This window comes from Hypanus sabinus, chromosome 28, assembly GCF_030144855.1.
Source record: "Hypanus sabinus isolate sHypSab1 chromosome 28, sHypSab1.hap1, whole genome shotgun sequence".
Classification (NCBI taxonomy): domain Eukaryota; kingdom Metazoa; phylum Chordata; class Chondrichthyes; order Myliobatiformes; family Dasyatidae; genus Hypanus; species Hypanus sabinus.
The window spans coordinates 20649588-20672642 of record NC_082733.1 but is presented as its reverse complement, the minus strand read 5'-3'; the positions used below and the strand labels follow the sequence as shown (position 1 = coordinate 20672642).

Below are 23055 nucleotides of genomic sequence, written 5' to 3'. Positions count from 1 at the left end.
CTGTCACAGTCGCTACCAATCTGCTGTCACTATTGATGCAGCTTTCATGTATATAAAAAATAACAATCAATTAGTGTTACTTTTTCCTATTTGTCAGGGGTAAAATTTTACAGATACTTTTGCCATTAGCATCTCAGCATTCACACCAATTATGCAGGCTGCAATTTTCATGCTGGTCAGTACCCATAAGCATAAAAAAAGTACCTGCTAAAGATAGTTTAGACATCAATGGAGATACGTGCAATATGTCTGAAGACACTCTTAGGAAAACACTGACAGTGTGTCAGTAGGTGCTCCTGGGAGTTCAGGAATGGAAGCAGGGTATTCTCTGGTGTATTTATCAGCTCTTGTTTATAGTTTTTGCCTTTATTAATTATACTGTAAAGAGAACCATAAATTTCTAATTATCAAATGAGACATCTATCGTCATGCTGAGTGATGCATTGTAAACATTAGATCAGCATACAATCTGACTCAGAGGCAATCATATAGACTATGTAAGTGTCAGAGCACCAAATAGCTCCTTCTCAAGTGTGAAAGATTTGGAATTATAGCAAGGGCAGCCTTTGGCTTATTGACAGGAGGAAGATAAAGCTACTGTAATGCTAGGCCTTTAAAAGTATTTGTTTGCAAAATATATTCAAAATTCCTGGTCAGATCTGTTTATCATTTTGTACGATATGTCTGGTGTAAAAAGGATTGCTAATTTCCTTTGTTTTTATTATATATCATTGCACATGTCCAATTGAACATTAACTTAAGCAATGTTAAAGTCCTTATTGCTGAGTGTATTCAGTTGGAAGGCATGCTGGTTAACCCTTTACTCAACTAATATGAATTATTTTTGAGGTATGTAACTATCTTCTAAACAAAAATGCTATTAACATATTTGGTGACCTTATGACTTATTTTCCTTGCACATTTTAGGGACCTGGAAAAATCTACCACATATCAAATAATAAATTTACTATCAGAAACATAAGATACTTTAAATCAGGGTTCCCAAACTTTTTTAATGCTATGAACCAATACCATGAGGCAAGGGGCCCACGGACCCACTCGGGAACTCCTGCTTTAGATGCATTTAGCAGAGTTTAAAATGAAGATCTATGAAATATATAGTGGAGCTCCTGTAAATTTGTTTGAAAATGTGCCATTTTATATTTAATAAAATGAAGAATGAAACCTTTAAAGGGTGCAGTATATGATATTCATTGCTACATCACCAGTTACTAAAATATCGATGCAAAAATCATCTTATTAGTTGAACAATTAAGAATTAGTGTTTGTAAAAATAAAAATAGAGAATGGAATGACTAAAATAAAAAAAACATTATTGTTGTCATAATCCAATTCATGTATTTGACAGATGTTAGTAGTAAATTAAAACCTTCTTGTAAAAAGACTTGTGTTTCAAGTGAACAGGTTAGTTGATAATCTCATGGTGTTTTTATCAATGTAGTTACTTTTAATAGCAGAGGTAAAGTTGTAGCTGGGTAAATAGAAAAAAGATATAAAAGAGATAAAAAAGAGATTATGCAACAAATACTTTGATGTATTGTGTTAGGTCAAAGATTGTATCATATTCCAATGGGATGTGATGTATGTATGTATTAGCTGATAATGTTCCAAAGGGAGAGAAAAACACAACCTCATTCAGTGCTGTCATAAATTTGATGTATTCAGGTTCATTGTCATAGCAATAATGTGACTATTGAACTATTGTATAACAGTGAAATGACATGAAACAAAAGCTGATTGCATTTACTTTTTATAGAGTTATACACTCTTAACACCCCTTCCAGGATAGAGAAAAAAAAACAAATGAACTGAAGAAGATATTCATTATTTAACAGTATTTTTAGAGAGATAAAAAATAGTGGGGTTATGTTGGAAGCAAAATAGTACAATAATCCTTCTGTTTCATTTACATAGACAATGATTGTGTTTGTATGTATAGCCCTGACTATTATTCTGCTTGACTGTTTTCAAAATAAGTCATAAATAAACACATAAACAGTTGGTGGAATCTAATGGAAGGAGTTGTTCTGTAATTGGTGCACTGGCTAATGTCACCATATTTTAAGCAATAAATGCATAACTCTATCATACAGTCATCAGTGTTCCAAAAGGTCATTGTTCATTCACTGTAGCACAAAATTAGTTCATGTCTGATTTGTGCTTGAGGCCTAGCATGATAACAATCAGCAGATGATTGGACACACACATTCTTAACATGGATGACCCATGACATCAAGGATGCAGAGGAGTCCGTCATTAGGTGTACAATGCTCTTCTGTCTCCCCTTATCTTGCCAGATGACTTTGAGATTTTTATTCTCGCTCACAATTAGGGTCACAAACCAGCATCATAACAACAGTATTGCTGCAGGTTCAGAAATGCTAACACTCGCATTTTTATTCCAGTTTTATCTTGGAAAATAAAATCCCATTACTAAAACATTGTGAAGCCTAAGTAAATAACTAATAATCTTTATGATCACAAATTCCTGTGGCATTGTATTGATTGTTTGCCATTAAGCAATGAGGGACTTTAACATATTTAATTTTGATTCTCTTGGTCAACATAGGTAGTTCTTAAACTGTTTGTCTCAGGCTCATTTGTTTGTTGAACAGACATCTAGGTGCACACTTGGTATATTTTTGTGAGTCTCTCCTGAGGTCAATATTAACTTCTGAAATTAGCATTGATTTTTCTATTGTTAATTCAATCACATCCAATTAAGACCAATGCTCACAACAAAAGTCTGTCAATTAAACGGTTACTTTGGTGTCACAGTCAATATTCATTAGAACGTGTCAGATGAAAAAATACAGTTAACAAATATCAGAAAATACAGCACTTGCATTTGAACAATGTCTTTCACAACCTCATAATATTGCTTAGTGAACTGTGACCAAGTTGGTAGTACAACAATTTACAATGATGTCTAATTTTATTTTGAATCTTGGGAAATAAGAAATCAATTTGGATGTAGATAAGACATATAGGAATTCCAATAAGGCACTGTAGTGTCAATCACACTACACCACAATTTTCTTCGAAAGTGTTGCTTCCTTGGAACTTTTTTTTATGACAGAACACTTGAAGCTGAATGTGAATATAATTTCAGAATACTTGTATCACATAGGAATTTGGAGGAACAAGAAATTAACTTTTGTTAAATATAGTATGTTTTATTGCATTGCAATACTTCAACTGAATTTAAAATGTTTTTATCAAAGAACTTCATTTGTACTCAGGGTGTGAGGTTTCTCACTTAAGTATCCAACAATAATCATCCAGCTTTGATGGATTCCAGTTGCCTTGATACGATTTCTCCATTTCTGCAATGTCCTGGTGAAACCTTTCACTATGCTTGTCACTGACAGCGCCAAGATTTGTAGGGAAGATGTCTAAATGGGAATGCAGAAAATGAATCTTTAGTCACATGGTTTTGTGTACTTGAAGCATGTTGTCAACCAGCTGCATGAAGTTTGGTGCTATGTAGTTGCCAAGAAAATTTTCAATAACATGCTTGATTTTCTCCATGTGATTTTCTCCATGTGATTTTCTCCATGTGATTTTCTCCAGTCCCACTAGACGTTCTTCAAATTGTCTGTTAACGATGACTTGCTTGATTTGTGGACCAACAAAAATGCTTTCTTTCATCTTGGTATCAGTTATTCTGACTTGAATTATGAATTGAAATAACAAATGTAAGCAATTTCAAAAAGACTGTGTGTGATAGGGAAATTTCATGATCAGCAGCCCAAAATCCATAAGGTACCCTCAAAGATATTCAGAAAGCAAAATATTTGTTGTCCAGTGTCATCAGTCCTACCACCACCAGACAGGCTTGCCACCAAACATACAGAGGTATTCCTTTAAAGCTTGCATTATAAGGAAAAAATGCCCTTTAATGCTGTAAGACATCCCAAATCATAAAAGCAGTTAGGGAAAACATAATAACAACAGGTAGCAAAAGCTTAAGTTTGTATTTCAGGAGCATGTTTAAATAAGAAGAAGGAAGAGTATGGAAAGGGATTTTAAGAGATTTTGGATACATGACTGAAATGATGGTGGCCAAGGGTGGGAGGAACAGAAGTGAAGATGCTTGGGGAGGGGATAAAACAAGTAATGATTTCTGATGAAGCATAGAATCCAGGGGCAAGTTACTGAAGCAGGACACATAAACAGGTGAATGTATAGTCCATTATTGGACAGATGGATTGTCCTCTTTTCAGAAATCTATTTTCTACTTTTAGGACTATGCAACAGGCCTTAATAGTGTGGCTTATGGAGTAGTGAATTGTGGCCCAAGACAACTGTCTAATACATGAGAAAATCCGCTGATGCTGGGAATCCAAAGCAACTCACACACAATGCTGGAGGAACTCAGCAGGTCCGGCAGCATCTATAGAAAAGAGTAAACAGTTGATGTTTCAGGCTGAGACCTTTCTTCAGGACCCTTCATCTTTCTGTTCCTGAAGAAGGGCTTCAGCCCGAAATATCGACTGTTTACTCTTTTCCATAGATGCTGCTCGACCTGTTGAATTCCTGCAAGACAATATTCTGTAATTTTATCAGTCCCATTTCACAGCTTTTATTGTTTCTATTGTTTCTCACTTAAATTTTCTAGTGTTCTCTTTTGGAGGACTGATTCATTCTGTTTTCACAATACCCACATGCAGTATCTGAAAAAGAAGGTTTACTACACAATTCTTAGTGTCTTCTACTGAAGTAATCAAATGTTTGTCCCCTGGTCTTTACATTACCTGCTAATAATGCTATCCTTCATCTATCCAATATTAACCATAAGACCATAAGACTTCAGAGAAGAATTAGGCCATTCAGCCCAACGAATGGTTCCACCAGCAGCCCAGTTCCACCATTTGATCATGGGTGATTTATTATTCCTCTCAAACCCATTCTCCTGTACTCTCCCATAACCTTATTAATCAAAAACCTATCAACCTCTGCTTAAAGGAAGGTTACAAAGAAAGCAATGCCAGCTTACAGGCATTAGGTATCCCAGTCAGAGAGGACTGCAAACTGGGCGCAGTAACACTCAAACTGCCCTCCTACTCTCTCATTCCCATCAAGATTTTGCGCACCTTCATTAAATCCCCTCTTCAACCTCTTTGTTACACAAACAATAACTTCAGTTCATCTGGCCTAAACTTACAGCTGAAATTTCTCATCTTTGGAGCTGTTCCATTAACCTTTTTCAGTGTCCTCTCCAGGAACATGACATACTTCCAACAGTGTAGTGACCAGTATTGGATCAATATTCTTGTTAAGATCACAGTGTTCGGTGCAGGCTCTGTAATTCTTAACTGTTTTTATTCTCAGTGCCTCTATTTTTGGATCGCCGAATCCTGGCTGGTTATATTTTTGGCCTGAATCAGAAATTTGTACCCCAGTTCAGAATTTTTTCAAGGCAGACACTTTAATATAGCTCTTGTGAGGTCTGTATTTTCAACATTGACATCTTTTGGTTGAAAAGTTGGAACAAAAACCTATATGAATTACGATTTTATGTCTTAAATTGAAAATATGTTTCTGACCGCTCATGCCACAAGTAAGGAAATTAATCAACAGAAGATTTATCTTTCATTTGCAACTTGTGCTTGTAAGATCATAAATGTTGTTTTGTGAAGAGTCCTGGAAGAATATGATATAGTGATAAAAACACTGTCTAAAGGCATGCATTTATCTATCAGAGAACAATGATCAGCCTTCATGGTACTTACTGTATACCTGACTTTGATGAAGTGCCCATGCTTGACCTTTGCATTATTCTGAATATTCGTAAGTTATGTTGTATCATATCGTTGTTTCTTTGACTTTTAAGTTAATTCCAAACTGCCGATTACAGAACTATATTTAAACCATAAACATTCTAGATTAAGGAATGAGTTCAGATTTCTTCTTAGGTGTAGATTATGGCCATTTTACTCAAAATGTTAACCAATTTGCATTCGAGTTAAAATGTTGTTTGCACACTATTACTCATTATCTATTCTGGATGAATCATCCAACTAAAAATGTTATGGGACGCCAATTCATACCCATGAATCCCAATCTTTCCCATTTCTTAAGGGACTGGAATCTTCCCAATGCAGTGGAAGGAAGTCACTAGAGGCGACTCAAAAGGTCACTCTTCTACTATTCTAAAAACAGTGATAGGTGGTAGTGCTAAAGTGAAAGGTGTTTTCACAAAACACAAGGGTAAGTGGAAGTAGAGCGAAGTGTTTACAAAATGGTAGAGGACGATTTACAAGTTGTACCAGAAATTTTATTTATGTGCATCCTGTAGTATTAATGCTTCATGTATTTGGTTATCACATAAAAATGATAGACCTGCACTCCCCACACTGAAAGAGATGTATTGTATTTCATTTATCAAGTGCAGCTTCCTCAAATACAAGCCTCCCTCTGTTTTCACCTTCCATCAATTTAATACTTTGAAACTTAAAAATATTGCTCACATTTTTTTTGTGTGGCCTTTCCTTTTATGCGTACAGAATGACCATATTGCCAATTCACATGTTGTTCCAACCATGCTCCTCTACCTTCTGTCAAGCAGGTGGCCCAAAGCGCCACTGACCTTACATTGCAGAATTGCAACTTCTGTTACTTTTCCCAGGCTTTCTTGTCTTCCTGCTTGGTTCAGAAATCTTTGAGACTGAACAGCCCTCCTCACGGAGCTGATTGTTGAAAGATTGGCACAATCCTTGAATGTCCAAGGCCATGAAGTTAGCAGGCTGTATACTGGACCTCTGCAGATGACTGTGGGTGTCCTTATGTTAAGTTCAATCATCAGTTTTATTCACTGTGAATAAAAAAACGAGTTACACCCGCGAAACTGATTGTACAGCTTCAGGAAAGCAGATATGTAACAGGAAATCAGAATGTATGTTATATGGAACAAAGAAAAGGGAAACAAAGATCAAAACATCTAAACAACACACACACAAAATGCTGGTGGATCGCAGCAGCTACATCACTACATCGACGACTGCAATGGCGCTGCCTCCTGGACGCATGCTGAGCTCGTTGACTTCGTTAACTTTGCCTCCAACTTTCACCCTGCCCTCAAATTTACCTGGTCCATTTCCGACACCTCCCTCCCCTTTCTTGATCTTTCTGTCTCCATCTCTGGAGACGGCTTATCTACTGATATCTACTATAAGCCTACAGACTCTCACAACTACCTGGACTATTCCTCTTCCCACCCTGTCTCTTGCAAAAATGCTGTCCCCTTCTCACAATCTCTCCATCTCTGCCGCATCTGCTCTCAGGATGAGGTTTTTCATTCCAGGACGAAGGAGATGTCTTCCTTTTTTAAACAAAGGGACTTCCCTTCTTCCACCATCAACTCTGCTCTCAAACGCATCTCTCCCATTTCCCGCACATCTGCCCTCACCCCATCTGCCCATCACCTCACTCGGGATAGGGTTCCCCTTGTCCTCACCTACCACCCCACCAGCCTCCGGATCCAACATATAATTATCCGTAACTTCCGCCACCTCCAATGGGATCCCACTACTAAGCACATCTTTCCCTCCCCCCCTTTCCGCTTTCCGCAGGGATTGCTCCCTAAGTGACTCCCTTGTCCATTCATCCCCCCCATCCCTTCCCACCAATCTCCCTCCTGGCACTTATCCTTCTAAGCGGAACAAGTGCTACACCTGCCCTTACACTTCCTCCCTCACCACCATTCAGGGCCACAGACAGTCCTTCCAGGTGAGGTGACATTTCACCTGTGAGTCGGCTGGTGTGGTATACTGCGTCCGGTGCTCCCGGTGTGGCCTTTTATATATTGGTGAGACCTGACGCAGACTGGGAGACCGTTTCGCTGAACACCTACGCTCAGTCCGCCAGAGAAAGCAGGATCGCCCAGTGGCCACACATTTTAATTCCACGTCACATTCCCATTCTGATATGTTTATCTATGGCCTCCTCTACTTTCAAGATGAAGCCACACTCAGGTTGGAGGAACAACACCTTATATACCAGCTGGGTAGTCTCCAACCTGGTGGCATGAACATTGACTTCTCTAACTTCCGTTAATGCCCCTCCTCCCCTTCTTACCTCATCCCTGATATATTTAGCTTTCCCCCCCTCCTTTTTTTTCTCTCTGTCTTTCTGCCCATCACTCTGACTGTTCTCCATCTCCCGCTGGTGCTCCCCTCCCCCCTCCTTTCTCCCTAGGCCTCCTGTCCAATGATCCTTTCCCTTCTCCAGCTCTGTATCCCTTTTGCCAATCACCTTTCCGGCTCTCAGCTTCGCCCCACTCCCTCCGATCTTCTCCTATTATTTCACATTTTCCCCTCCCCCTCCTACTTTCAAATCTCTTACTATCTTTCCTTTCAGTCAGTCCTGACGAAGGGTCTCGGCCCGAAACGTCGACAGTGCTTCTCCCTATAGATGCTGCCTGACCTGCTGCATTCCACCAGCATTTTGTGTGTGTTGCTTGAATTTCCAGCCTCTGCAGATTTCCTCGTGTTTGCTGGCAAAACATCTAAAGATATTCTTAGACCAATGGATGAGCAGCCAGATTATAAATCCATTAAAGCAAATTAATGATGATTTTGAGAAGACTGAAAAAAATCACAAAGATAAAGAAAGTATTGCTAAATTGATAAAATGAATAGTTTAAAACTTGGTAAATATTTTCTGAATTTTTGGGCCAGATCTTTGAATTTTATTGTGTGAGCTTATATTTGCCACAGTTTTCTCCTTTTCTATTCAATTATATTGAATTATTCACATTTTATAAAACAGTTTTTGATCTTCATTCACATATGAAATCATATTTCCCAGTGATTTTGCTTCTTTTAAATCATTTTTCTTTGTCCATCCCACTCACTGCCAAAAAGGTTGGTCTTTGTAATTTAATTACTCCAATGTGACAATATAATTTTTTTCTAAGTCTTCTGTGGAACAACTAGGGTGCTGTACTATTTAGAACATGCAAACTAATAACAAACTGTTGTTATTGCAACAGTCGATGATAGTAGTGGAAGCCCATAATCTCAGGTGAGTCAATTGGGGTAGAGGCAGGCTGACCAAAGCTCTCTTCAAGAAACTATGATGGACCTTCACTCATCTCATAATTATCATCTCTAAGGTCAGATCATGCTACTTTTGTTCTGCCCAGGTGTGGAAGCACAGAGGTCTGGTCACACAGATGACTGAAAACCGTACTGTTGGTAAACTTTACATACACAGTCGGACCTCTGTTGAATATATCTGCTTTCAGAAAGAACACACTAAGGAATTCTTCAAATTATTTGCACTTAAATTACATTTCATGGATCTGACAGCCATTTCAGAAGAAATGTACTGTACAGGTGTCTTATATGGGCATATGAGTAAATTGTCCTTAGAAAAATTGTATACACTTTAGTTAAATGTACTTCCTAATATGCGCTTCAAATGCTTTTAAGACCAATAATTCAAGAATATTTTAGAATTAACCTAGTGCTTTACTGATGTGATGGGAGTAGTTTAATGTATTGGTTTTTTTGGGAGAAAAAGTGCATTAAAATCACATTTCTCTCTCCATTTCCATTAGGAGAATATGAAAAAGCCTTAAACGAAACACACATAACCCGTCTCTAATGCAGCTTAAAGTAGATATTTAAGAGCTCTCACTCAGAAGGCAATTGTAACATTTGAAAAGCTACTCCAGTTTTTGGCAGCTGTCTTTTGTGGGAGTCTATGGAAGTCATTGTGAAGCAATAAAATTGATCTTTGGAGCCACAGCTACACAGAGCACATTTAATTGTCTCCTGGTCTGTTAACAAGGGGTCTTCTGGAAGTTTTTAATTTCCAAATGCAGTCTTGAGGAGGTCACTAATGTGATCCACAATATCTACTGGAGAGATAACATCATAAATCAAAGCAGTCTATATCTGACTAAATGTGCTAGACACTGATTTTTAAAAAGAAACTGATTTTGAGAAGTGTCTGCATTGAATTAATTTATATAATAGATGTGTCTATATTTTAGTGCAAACAAAAGTTGCTTTTTCAATAAATCCAATACTATATAGAAGAGAAAAGCAGCTGGAATAAATTCTCAAAAGCTGAGGTAAAGAGGGATTATGAGGTATTGATAAAGCCAAGGTGGGAGAGGTGAGAAGGAAGAAAGTAAAGAACATGTTGACGTGCAGTGAAATATGACTCATTATCAAATTCACGTTTAGATCACATTGGTCCAGGGACACCATCCGTCACAACATCACTCTGCTCCTAATGAGCCCTCATTGAATATTCATACAATTGGAGCATGGCTACTCACACCCTAGGCTAATTCCTGGTAAATATCTCCACCTCAATCCCCGATTCTGCCCGAGTGACTTTTCGTTATGTCACAGCAATTACAGTGCAAAAGTGCTGCGAAAGATTGATTACTTTGGTCTGTGGTTCAATTGTAAATTAGAATATGCTGCCCCTGGGGAAACAGAGGCCTATTTGTGATTAAGAAAAGCTCCATAATAGACTAATAGATAAAGTTCTTTCTCTACTTTCAGGCAATTAGCTTGATGAAATAGCCTTTTTGTGCTTCCTGGATATGTAAACTGATACTGTAATGAAGTGCAAGATGTTTATTCCCCCTTTTCACCTTACAATACAAGAAAACGCTTCATTAATGTTCACTTGATTTTAAAATTAGATAAGGATAGACACAGTTTTACAACCCACATTAGTTCTTTAAAGAGAATGGTATCTTTGTGGAATCTCAAAGATCTGACACTAAATGGTAGTGGGTTCCTCGCAAGTTGAAATTTTATTGAAACTGATTTTAGAGAAGGGAGATAATATATCACTGTAATATTCCGCTCCACCTCACTGTGTTATAGTTGTCTGAGATGAAAAATAATAGAAACTTGTCCTCAGTTGTATATAATAAACATATGGCATTTTCCTGTATGCACATTCTTATATTGAAAATCGGACTGACTGAAATGTTGAGACTAAATGTAGAAACTGAATACAATGTGCATAAAATATGGATTTAATGCTTGCAACCACAGAAAATGAAGAACAATATCCCATTTAATTGGAACTGAAGATGCGGAATTTTAGCGGTAACTTTGTTATCTAACCATATGTGTTGTAGTCAATTTGATTTCTGGATGAAGGATTAAAGACTTGCTTTTAAGTTACATTGTTCACAATGCATTCCTTTATACTGTTCTTTAAATTGATAATTTTCAATGTTTTATTTGTAGTGCAATAATTAATGTACAAGATGCAACTGCATTTATCCAGCTCCTCTGAGAAGTTGAACACTCAACCTCGAAAAAATGAGGGAATTTTGGGCTTTCCTGGGGCTTGCACCACACTACGAGGGGAGTTTGTGAAAGATCCAACCCTGAATCACTTACAGATATCTGCTGCTTAACTCAGATTGGTTTGAGCTGTTGCATTTTGGGAAGACAAATCAGAATAGAAATTTCACAATGAATGGCATGTACATAGCCAGTGTTATAGAATAGAAAAGCCTAGGAGTACAGGTATATTGTTCCCTGACAGCAGCATCATAAGTATCATAGATACAGTGATTAAGAAGGCTTTTGATATGCTGACCTTCATCAATTAGGGCATTCAGTTAGGTTGTTATATTGCAGGTAAAGATGTTGGTGAGGCCATATTTGGAGTATTATGTTCAGTTTTCTTCACCCTGTCATATGAAAGATACCGTTAAGCTGGAAAGAATGCAGAAAAGATTAATAAAGATGTTCAGGCCACAAGGGATTGAATTAGAGAGCGAGATTGAGCAGGTTAAAACTTCATTCATTGGAGCACTGGAGAATGAAGGGTGATCTTATTGATGTGTATAAAATCATGAGGGGATAGATAGGGTGAATGCAGACAGTCTTTTTTTGGAGGGAATCAAGAACTAGATGGCATAGGCTTAAGGTGAGAAAGATAATGATTAAATGGAAAAATAAGGGGTAGCTTTTTCACCTAGAAAGCAGCCTATATATGAAGTGAGCTGCCAGAGGAAGTACTTGAGGCTGGCACAACAACAACATTTGAATGGCAGTGAAGCAGGTACACGGCTGGGAAAGGTTTAGGGGATATAGGCCAAATGCAGGGAAATGGACTAGCTTAGATCTTCATCAGCATGGATGAGTCGGGACAAAGAGCCAGTTTCTATATTGCGTAACTCTATATCTGTGTCTTGTTAATCTTCTCCCAAAAATTGATGGAAGGGACAGATAATGATTGAATCAATTGGAGGAAAATTATAGGACTTGGTGCCTTTCCTATTTCTGGATATATTACTGTAAGTGAGCAGGCCAAAATCTACAAACCAATGTAACAAACTAATGAGGTAGGGAAATTCTAGCCAATTTCTAGAGTAGGTTACATGGTCAGCAAAAGATTGTGGGCCATAGGGCCTATAATGTGCCATAGATTTCCATGTTCTATGTTCTATAACATGGTACTGGCATGTATCATATAACACATGATAGATTGTTCTCACTGTTTTTGTACATTACCAAAAATGATATCATCTCACTCAGAAGTCAGCAGTAGAGAGTGTGTTTTCTCAAGAGTAGTTTATATTGTTATTCTATGAGTTATAGTCACTCATGCAGAGACAGGGATTAAGGTGGGCATAACAAGGATCAAATGAATCAAATGCATCCATAGAACCATAGAACATTACAGCACAGAAACAGGCCTTTTGGCCCTTCTTGGCTGTGCCAAACCATTTTTCTGCCTAGTCCCACTGACCTGCATCTGGCCCATATCCCTCCAAACCCCTCTCATCCATATACCTGCCCAAGTTTAAATGTTAAATGTGAGCTCGCATTTACCACTTCATCTGGCTGCTCATTCCACACTCCCACCACTCTCTTTGTGAAGAAGCCCCCCCCCCCATGTTCCCTTTAAACTTTTCCCCCTTCGCCCTTAACCCATGTCCTCTGTTTTTTTTTCTCCCCTAGCCTCAGTGGAAAAAGCCTGCTTGCATTCACTCTATCTATACCCATCATAATTTTATATACCTCAATCAAATCTCCCCTCATTCTTCAACGCGCCAGGGAATAAAGTCCTAACCTATTCAACCTTTCTCTGTAACTCAGTTTCTCAAGTCCCAGCAACATCCTTCTAAACCTTCTCTGCACTCTTTCAACCTTATTAATATCCTTCAGTATACCTCATATCCATTTGATTTTAACATCAAACCAGGCTAAACCAGATTTTGCAAGAAGTTTCAATGTATTAGACCTAGGCCTTTTATGTATTGACTGAAGTGGACTTGTCTTTCCTCTTGCTTTTTCATAACATAAATAGCAAACAACAGAAAGAAATCTATTTTCTGTCACAACCTGGTCAACTGGACAATGGTCAATACTTAAGGCCCAGGAAATCAACAGCAATATTTTGTAATCATGTATCAGAAATAATGTTAGTGACATGTGTCATGATAATGTAACATGAGGAGTTGTTCCAAGTACATTATTTGGCATACATCATATGAACAGTTCCCCAAAAAACATCAAATTTTGGGAATATTCATTGTCATTTCTTGTTAGCTTTTTACAGATGCCTACATGCAGCCCATCCACCAAATCCCATTTCAAAAAACATAAACCAATTTCCCAGTGGTTAGCTTCTGAAAATGGTCACAAAATTTGGATTTACTGAGATGTACTCATTTAAATAATTGTAATATCCTTCAAGTACTTCCTAATGGCCGAGACCAAAACGACAACAGAAGTCTTTGAAACTTGAAGAGGTGACCTTTTGATAGCTGCTGTTCTAAAAAGGCAATGGTTCTTTAATCCATTCTTATGTGAGTAATGATATCTTTAGGAAACACAGAAATCTGCGGTTTACTGCACCTACCTTTTCCATAAAATGGGAAGAGAATCTTCATCTTTTGCTGGAAGAAGTGTTACAGAAAGTTATTTCAGTTTTAGGATTGAGTGGAGCACATTGGACACTGCACAGTATACCTCATATTGTGCCTGTGCGGTCTACAGTCCAATGATATCAACAGTGAATACTCCAAATTCAGGTTCCCCACCCACTCGCTCTCTGTCTCTTGCTTTCTAATCAAACCCAGGTTCTCCCATTGGCCCTTCCAGCCCTATCACTCATTTTGTCCTATCCCCCGAATGATTTAATCCAACTACTAGCCGCTCAGATCATCCAGCAGATTCCCACTTATCTCCCTCTCGCCTCTATCTGTCAACTTCATCCCACACCCTCCCTAAAGACCATGGTCCTTAAAAGTTGGTTGCCCGTCCATTGAAGTGCTGCCTATACTTAGCACCAGAAAGAATGAAAAAGACTGTATTTGATGGAAAGGAAGTGGGATTAATCAGGATATGCCACTGATGAGCCAGAGTGATCAGAAGACTGCATATCGGGCCAGTGGAGCAACTCTTAAAGGACATGCCCTCCAATGAATAACTAAGACATCAGTCCTGTTTGCTTAACCATCCTCTTTTTCTTTACCATTTGCAAATAGTTCTTCAATGCACTGAGGATAAAAAAGACACATAATCAATACACTTTCCCCTTTCTTTTCAATTCTGCCTTCTAAATGTGAATTATATGCTCTGCCAGAATACATTCTTCAATAAACAGTGAGGTACAGCAGGTTATCCTGCGGCTGCACACTCATGTCTGTGTGGATTATTCCATGCTCTTCTTGTGATTGCATAGGTTTCTCCCACTGCATTTTTCCTTCCCCACCCTAAAGATATGATATAAGGTTAACTGGCAAGTATAAATTGGCCCTACTGTACATTGGGGCAGAAGAAATGGGGATAGTCCATGGGTCCGTGAAGAAGATTGATTATAGGGGAAATAAACAAGAGAGTGTGACTGATGGGAACATTTTGAGACCTAGTATAGACACAATGAGCTGAGTGACTTTCCTTCTACGTCATATGAAAATATGACACTATAACCTTTCCCAAATGCAGCAGACACATAGGAGCAGAATAATCTCTAACGAGGCCATTTGGCACAATGCAGCCATCTCAGAAAATTCATGTATTAGAATGCTAGCACTTTACTTGTCTTCCTGCAGTGCACTTTAACTATTGCACTACATGCTGCATTCTGCTTTTGTTTTCCTTTTGGATTACCTCAATGTCCTTCGGTATGGCATGATCTGTATGATCATGATCTGATATTGAGTATCATATCATATCATGACCTGCATTGAGTCAAAAGTTTTTCACTGTATATTGATACTCCTGACAATAATAAAACAATAGCAATTATTCAGTCAGCATTAAGTGCATGGTTCATTTGTTTAAATTCTCAGACAACGTAACAACTTTGGGAGTGGCCAAACTGCTTTGTTTAAAATGTCCGCTTTCATGCTAATAACTATGACCGCAGCAGATGTCAAAATCATTGAGATGATTGAGACTTGCCTATAGGCTTGTAGTACAAGACAGACGTGATAGGATTTCCTTCACAGCAAGAGATGTCCTCAGTGAAGGGAATGAGAGATGCCCTTTATTCACCATCAACCAATAAACTTCCTACAAATACATTTAGAAGGAAAGGGTGGAGACAACTGTGAAGATCAATGTCAGGATCTGAGAACCTGAAGGTTAATGATCTCACTTCCATGGTCAAGTCCAGAAATAGCTACACCCCACTCCCGAATGCACCACTAGTCTCATACTAATAATTCACCATATCACCATTACTTGGTTGGTACAAGAGCGTCGTATGTAAGTTACTAAATTAATGGCTAATTCATCAGCTGGTGATCCAGAGATAAGTTAAATTCTTGCTACAGTAACAATGGCACAAACATCACACACAAAATGCTGGAGGAACTCATCACTTTAACTTAAGCAGATGCTGAAAATAAGCCTAGAATTAAAATTGGTATCAATAATGAAATTACTGAGTTGTTGTAATCAGCTGTACTGTTTACTCATGCCCTTTAGGGAATTAATCTACTGGTCTAGATGTGACTTCTACCAAAATAATTGATCGCTAATAGACCTTGGAAATAGTTCAGCAAGCCACAGAGTTCTGGGGGTAATCAGATCTGTTGCAGGAACCAAGTGCTCATTAATTTCAATGGAGATTATAGGGTAAATATTTAAAGACAAAGCTTACTAAGTTCTTAAAAATACTGCTTTAGTTTACTGGGTTTAAATATTTATAAGTATTTTAGTTATTTCAGTTCACCTTAAAAAAATTAACAGCTTTAATTTTCAGAAATATTATCTGCTTCAATTATAAGTTATGTTTTGGAACTCCAGAAATTGAAAGAAAAACACGGGGGATAACGCATGTATGTTTAGCTTTTGCTTTAGTGAGGTATGCAATTATGACATAGTGGCGTAATGATGAATGCCATTCATGTACTTATTATATATAACTGTAATGAATTATGTAAACAAAGAATGCTGAAACATGACTGAATTACTAATTTTTACTGTAATATTAAATACTGCTCCCTGCTTAGCTATAAACTCCAAATCAGTATGGAATGCACTTATACTGTATATATACTTATATATAGACATACATATTTACAGTACACTATATAATGCAACCACTTTCTAGACAGCCTAGAAAATTTTAAATTGTCTGATTCAGGCCGAAAGACTTAATCATTGTTGAGGATTTCTTACTCTTGTGGGATAACGTCTTTCCTGATGGGAGTGGGGGGAGGGGGTCACTCTGCTTGACAGGTGAGGCTTGTGGCTATGAAACAATCTCAGAATCTGGGGTCTCTTCTGTGAAGGTTATAGGAGTTGACTCAGGGACTGCAGCCCTGGACACTTTTATCCTCTAACAATTGACTGCTCTCCTCAGCTGGTTGATGTGTCATCTCCAGATGAGATCAGATGCAATCACCATTGTGTCGGAGAGTGGTCCAGCTCCATCCTTAACCTTTCCAAGTGCCCACTTTTGATCACCTCTGTAGTCCCTTGCCAGGGGCTACTTGTCCCAGAGGGAAACATCAAATGTCCTTGTTTGAGGAGCCCTCCATTTGTCTCAGCAGCCTGTCCTGCATACTCCTTCTGAGATTGTGATTGAGGGGATCCAAACGTGAACTCAAGGGATGGCCCAGGAGCAGCATAGCTGTTAAGCTATTGGTTGTGGCGTATATTGCATTACAATATATAAGGAAGAAATCGGTAAGCTGCAGATTCAGTGTTTGTATAGTGTGCTCTGCCACTACAGGCAGAATTTTGATTTGCATTAGGGAGAATACATCATGAGGAGTGTAATCTTTTGTAAAATTTTTAATAATTTCCTTTTTGAAGGGTAAATGGGACAATCCATCAGCATTTCCATAATTAGTTGTCCTCTTAAATTCAATCTTGTAATTGTGTCGTCCAAGAAACTGTGCCCATCTCTTCATTCATGTTGCTACTGTCAGTGGAATATCCTTCTCTGGGTTGAAAATGGACACCAGTGGCCGATGATCAGCAATAAGCATAAACTCTCTCCCTTGCAGGTATTGGCTGAAGCATTTTCACCACCCAAACCAGATTCAAGGCCTCTCTGTCAATCTCTGCATAATTTTTCTCTGCAGCGGTAAGGGAACATGATGCAAAGGCCATCGGCATTCACTTCCATCCCTCATAACATGTGACATGACCGCACCTATAACATCACAGCAAGTTCCATTGGACAATGTAGATCATAATGTATGAGTACAGCACCTGATCTCAACATTTCCTTTACCTTTCAGAAAGCCACCTCCTACTGTTTTGTCCATTGCCATTTCTTCTCCGTCAATAGTGATAAATTCTAGGGGTAGATCACAGTAGCCAGGTATGGCAGGAATCTCTTACAGTAATTGACAAATCCTGAAATAAAATGCTGTGATATGTCCTCTGGCCTTGGGGCACCCACCACAGCTGGAATTTTCTCACACACTTGTGTAAATCTTTTGCGTCAATAGTATGGCCACAGTAAATGATGTTTGGCTTAAAGAATTTACATGCATTGCCCTGTGCTCTGATCCCATAATCTTCTAATATTTTAACACTACCATGAGATTTTGGAGATATTCCTTGTCATTCTAACTGGTAACAATGATGTTATCCAGATAACACTGAATGCCTGGGCAGCCTTGCAGCATATGTTTCATAGCTGTCTGCCAGTGTGCAGGGGCAGATGCTACTCCAAAAATAAGCCTATTATAGCAATAAGGCCCTTGATGAGTGTTTATGGTGAGAATCACTTTGGACTCATCGTCCATCTCCATCTGTAAGGAAGCCTCAGATCTTTGACTTTGCTGAAGTGTTTTTCTCCAGAAAGGTTTGCAAAGGTATCTTCTCTTCTGGGCAGAGTGTATTTATCCAGCTTCATGACTGGGTTTATGGTGACCGGTGACAGATCCATTCATTTTCACTCCTAGGACCACTGGCATTACCCATGGGCTCCACTTAAACTTGGAAAAAATTCCTTCAGCCGCAATGTGATCTAATTCACTGGCTAATTTATCAAGGATAGTATAAGAAACTGGATGTGCTTTGTAAAATTTGGGTGTGGCATTTTCATTTAACATTATTTCAGCATTGATTTGTTTGAGTTTTCCAATGCCATCTTTGAAGACTGCTGTGGCATCATCCAGTACCACATAGCCATCAATCCCGTTATCCAGATCATGTGCATATTACGTGAAAAGAAGCAGTCCCAACGCCAACATCAACAGTACTCCACTGGTCACCAGCAGCTGATCAGAAAAGGCCTAGCTGCAAGAAAATGTTTGTGAACCTTTAAAGTTACCTGCTTTTCTCAATTGCTCATGAAATGTGGTCTGATCTTCGTCTAAATCACAATAATATACAAACACAATCTGCCTAAACTAATAACACACAAACAATTGTACATTTCATGTCTTTATTGAACATATTGCTTCATCATTCACACTCCAGGCTGGAAAAGTATGTAAACCCATGTATTTAATAACTGGTAGAAACTCCTTTAGCAGCAATAACCTCCACCAACTGTTTCCTGTACTGCTGAGCAGATTTGCACAATAGCGAAGAAGAATTTTAGGCCATTTCTCCATACAAAACTGTTTCAGTTCATCAATATTTATGGGAAGCCTTGTATGAACAGCCCTCTTCAGGTCATGCCACAGCATCTCAATTGGGTTAAGGACTGGATGTTGACTTGGCCATTCCAAAACACAAATTTTCTTCTTTTTAAACCATTCTATTATTGATTTTCACTTATGTTTTGGATCATTGGCTTGTTGCATCTTCCAGCTTCTATTAAATTTCAGGTGATAGACTGCTACTCTGACTTTGTCCTGTAAAATGTCTTGATACGATTTTGAATTCATTGCTCTGTCAATGAATGCAAGCTGTCCAGGCCCTGGGGCAGCAAAGCAAACCCAAACCGTAATGCTCTTTCAACAATGTTTCACAAGTGGGATGAGGTTTTAGTGTTGATGTGCAGCACCATTTTTTCCTCCAAGCATACTGATGTGCATTTCTGCCACAAATTTCAACTTTTGTCTCATCTGCTTACTTTTTTCCCACCTTTATTCCCACTTTTTGCCTCCTGCCAGTTAGCCAAACTTCTGGTTTCTAATTGCATATGAACATTACAAACAAACATTAGAGATGGGAATAGAGTTTGGCCATTTGGCTCTGTTAGTCACTCCACCATTGGCTTATCTCCTTCTGCAATGCCATTTTCCATCATTATTTCCATTTTCCTTGACTCCGTTAATGACCAGGAATCTATCCATCCGTGATTTCAATTAACACATAAATTAAATCTCCTCAGAACTCCAGGGCAGAGAGTTCCAAAGATTTACTTCCCTCTGAGTGAAGATATTTCTTGATCTGCACTCCCAGGTCCTGGACTCCTCAGTCAAGGAAACATCTTTCCTGCATCTAGCCTGTCAAACCCTTCAAAATATTTGTATGTGTTGTTGAGATCTCTTTTTACATTTTTTTAAATCTCTCCTGAATACTATATCACTCAGTCTTTCCTCATATGGCAAGCATACCACCGTTGAAATCATACTAATGAATCTTTGCTTCATTCCCTCATTAGGAAGTAACTACTTCCTTCACTAGAATACCAATATTGTATTCAATACATCAGTGTGTTTCCCCAAGACAACTGCAAGAAGATATCTTTACTCCTGCATTCAAATCCTCTCCCTATCAAGACAAGCATCAGCTCTGACCAGACATTTTCCCTTTGTTAAAACAAATCATGTTCAAAATACAAAGTTCAAGCTAAATTTATTATCAAAGTACATATACAACCCTGAGATTCATTTCTTTGGCAACAAAGTTCAAAGTTCAAATTAAATTTTATTATTAAAGTATATATATATGCCACCACGTACAAGCCTGAGATTCATTTTCTTGCTGGCATATTCAGCAAATCTATAGAATAGTAACTATAACAGAATCAAAGAAAGATTGCCCAACTAAGGTGTTCAACCAGAGTAGAAACTGCTTTCACGATAGAACAAAGATATACAATAGAAAAGCAACACAATAGTCAATCAATCAATAAATAAATAGAACTGAGAACATGAGTCCTTGAAAGTGAGTGCAGAGGTTGTGCAATCAGTTCAGTGTTGAGATGAGTGAAGTTATCCACTCTGGTTCAGGTGCCTATTGGTTGAACCCAAGGCTGCTGGTATGGGACCTAAGGCTCCTGTACCTCCTTCCTGATGGTAGCAGTGAGAAAAGAACATGGCCCATTAAATAGATTTGTTTGATGATGTAACAAGAGGGTCCGTGGAGAAAAAAGGGGTTGACGTATATCTATGGACACCCAGTACTGAAGGCTGAGTTCCAAATCAGATTTGTTTATTGTCATATATACCAGGGTGCAGTGAAATTCCTCACTGATATGAAGTTTAAAGAGTAAACAGTATACATGGTGAGTAATAAATGCTACAATAATCCAGCAACAAATGCAAAACATAGAATGGTGTAAAGGAAAATAGGGCTGCATATAGAACAAGTTCAAGTTCAAGTTTAATTGTCATTCAATCATAAATGGATACCCATGAACACAGCCAAGTGAAATCGTGTTCCTTTAGGGCCAAGTTGCAAAACGCAGTATCATCTGTCATCCACAGCATAAGGCACATATGAGACAGTGATCGGCAAGAGCAAGCCCACAGCGGTATGCAGACGAATGCAATCCAGCTTGTCTTCCAGTGCACAAACACTGGAGGGCAGCACCAATGGGAGAGACCAGCCCTCAAACAGCATGGTCTCCAACAAACCCGCTGTGCCCCTGCTCTCTCCCACACCACCTCCAGCATCTCTCCCTCGGGCATGAGCAACAGGAAACCATGCAGCCTGAGGCCTTAGTCCACACCACAACTAGTGACAGCTCCCCCACCATCGGTGTCACCAATTGGTCTCAATAATGGGACTTGCAGCGTTCTATATTACCAATATCCAACAGGGTCCTGCAATCGCGAGAAAAATGTCCAAGATAATCACTCACTCTTCTAGCCTGCTGCGCACCAACTCCAAGGCCTTCCTCAGAGATGGCAATACAGTCTGCACCAAGTCCAGCTCCATCAATATTGAGCAACTCGCTGTTGGGGTTGATCTGCAGTACTTGATGTTCTTGATAAGCAGCAGTGTCTTGCAATTGTTATAAAGACATAGAGGATGAAAAAGTTTTTATACCTTTTGGTTGGACCTGCAGTGGCCACTGCAACCATGCATGCTGCTATTTTACCACAATAGTGTTGTAATTAGCACAACGCTTTACTGTACTAGTGATCTGGGTTCAATTCCCGCCACTGTCTGTAGGAATTTTGTGTGCTCTCCCCAAAACTGTGTAGGTTTTCTCAGGATGCTCTCGTTGCCTCCCACTGTCCAAAAACATACTGGCTGTTCAGTTAATTGGTCGTTGTAAATTGTCCAGTGCTTAGGCTAGGGTAAAATTGGTAGGGGAAGAGTGTTGCTAGATGGCATGGCTTGAAGGTTAGATGGGCCTATTCTGTGTCTCAGTTGAAATAAATAAACAAACAAATAAACAACATTAGTTGACAGAAAACAAATGTAGGGAAAGATTATCTTTGATACAAAAATGAAGTACACTGTTAAATTCCCTCGAAGTCAGTCAGATGACAGCTTTCTGTAAAGCACAATGAAAATTTGGGTTTGAGTGGTGAGGGCACAGTTTCCAAATTTGTGCTGACTCAACTTAGAGGCATATTAGCTAAAAAGAGGACAGTAATAGGTTTCAGGGAGATTGGTAGGCAGGGTAGATAAGTGACAATGACATTTTAATCCAAGAATGACACATTGGTTGAAGAATCATAAACTAGAAGGCACAATTCTCTAAGAGATCCAAGACCAGAGAAATCTGGTGTCATAAGTGCACAGGTCCCTGAACGTATCAGGACAGGTTATAATTTATTAAAATAAAACATTCTGGATCTTCAACTTCATAAAACTGTCAAATGGATTTTGAGAAGTAATATTCTGTTTCTCCTTCTAAAGATGCTGCCTGACCTTCTGACTGTGTCCACCATTATTTGCCATTACTTTATAAATGAAGATACCAATTACAAGAACAGGGAAATCTATAAAACATTAGTCTGGACGGAACTGCACACTATACATTAGGAAAAATGAGAAGGCTTTGGAGAAGGTGCAGAAGAGACTTGACAAAATGACTCCAGGTTGAGGAGCTTTGCTCATGTGGGTACAACAATAAGCTGAGTTTATTCTCCTTGAAAAAGAGGAAACTGTGAGGAGATCTGATAGAAGTGTGAAAAATCATGAAATACAGAGAGAACAAAACAGAAACTGTTTGCTTTGTGGAAGGAATCAAGACAAAGGAGACAGTGAATGAAAGTGATTGGAAAAAGAATCATAAGTGACATGAGGAAACATCTGGAATGCACTGGTGGTGCAGGAAGCAGATTCAATTGCATATTATTCCTTTAGAGATGCTTTGGTCCATGGTGAATCTACGCCCTCTCACAAAATGCTTTCATTCTCTCACTAATTTTCCTTTTAACCCGTTCTCCCCCTTCCCATCCATTCTACCACCCATCTATACTAGGAG

At 38.7% G+C, this 23055-nt stretch overlaps 1 long non-coding RNA gene across 2 annotated transcripts; it reads right to left on the bottom strand.

The window, feature by feature from the left end:
* Positions 1-1588: 1588 nt before the first annotated feature.
* Positions 1589-14458, bottom strand: LOC132382474 (uncharacterized). Of its 2 annotated transcripts, XR_009508343.1 has the most exons (4): positions 13882-14458; positions 11608-11701; positions 6614-6838; positions 1589-3416 (listed from the first exon to the last, which is right to left on the bottom strand). It is a non-coding gene; the product is annotated as an uncharacterized LOC132382474 (long non-coding RNA). The 2 variants fall into 2 exon arrangements; XR_009508342.1 differs by lacking the exon at positions 11608-11701.
* Between the last annotated feature and the right edge of the window lie 8597 nt (positions 14459-23055).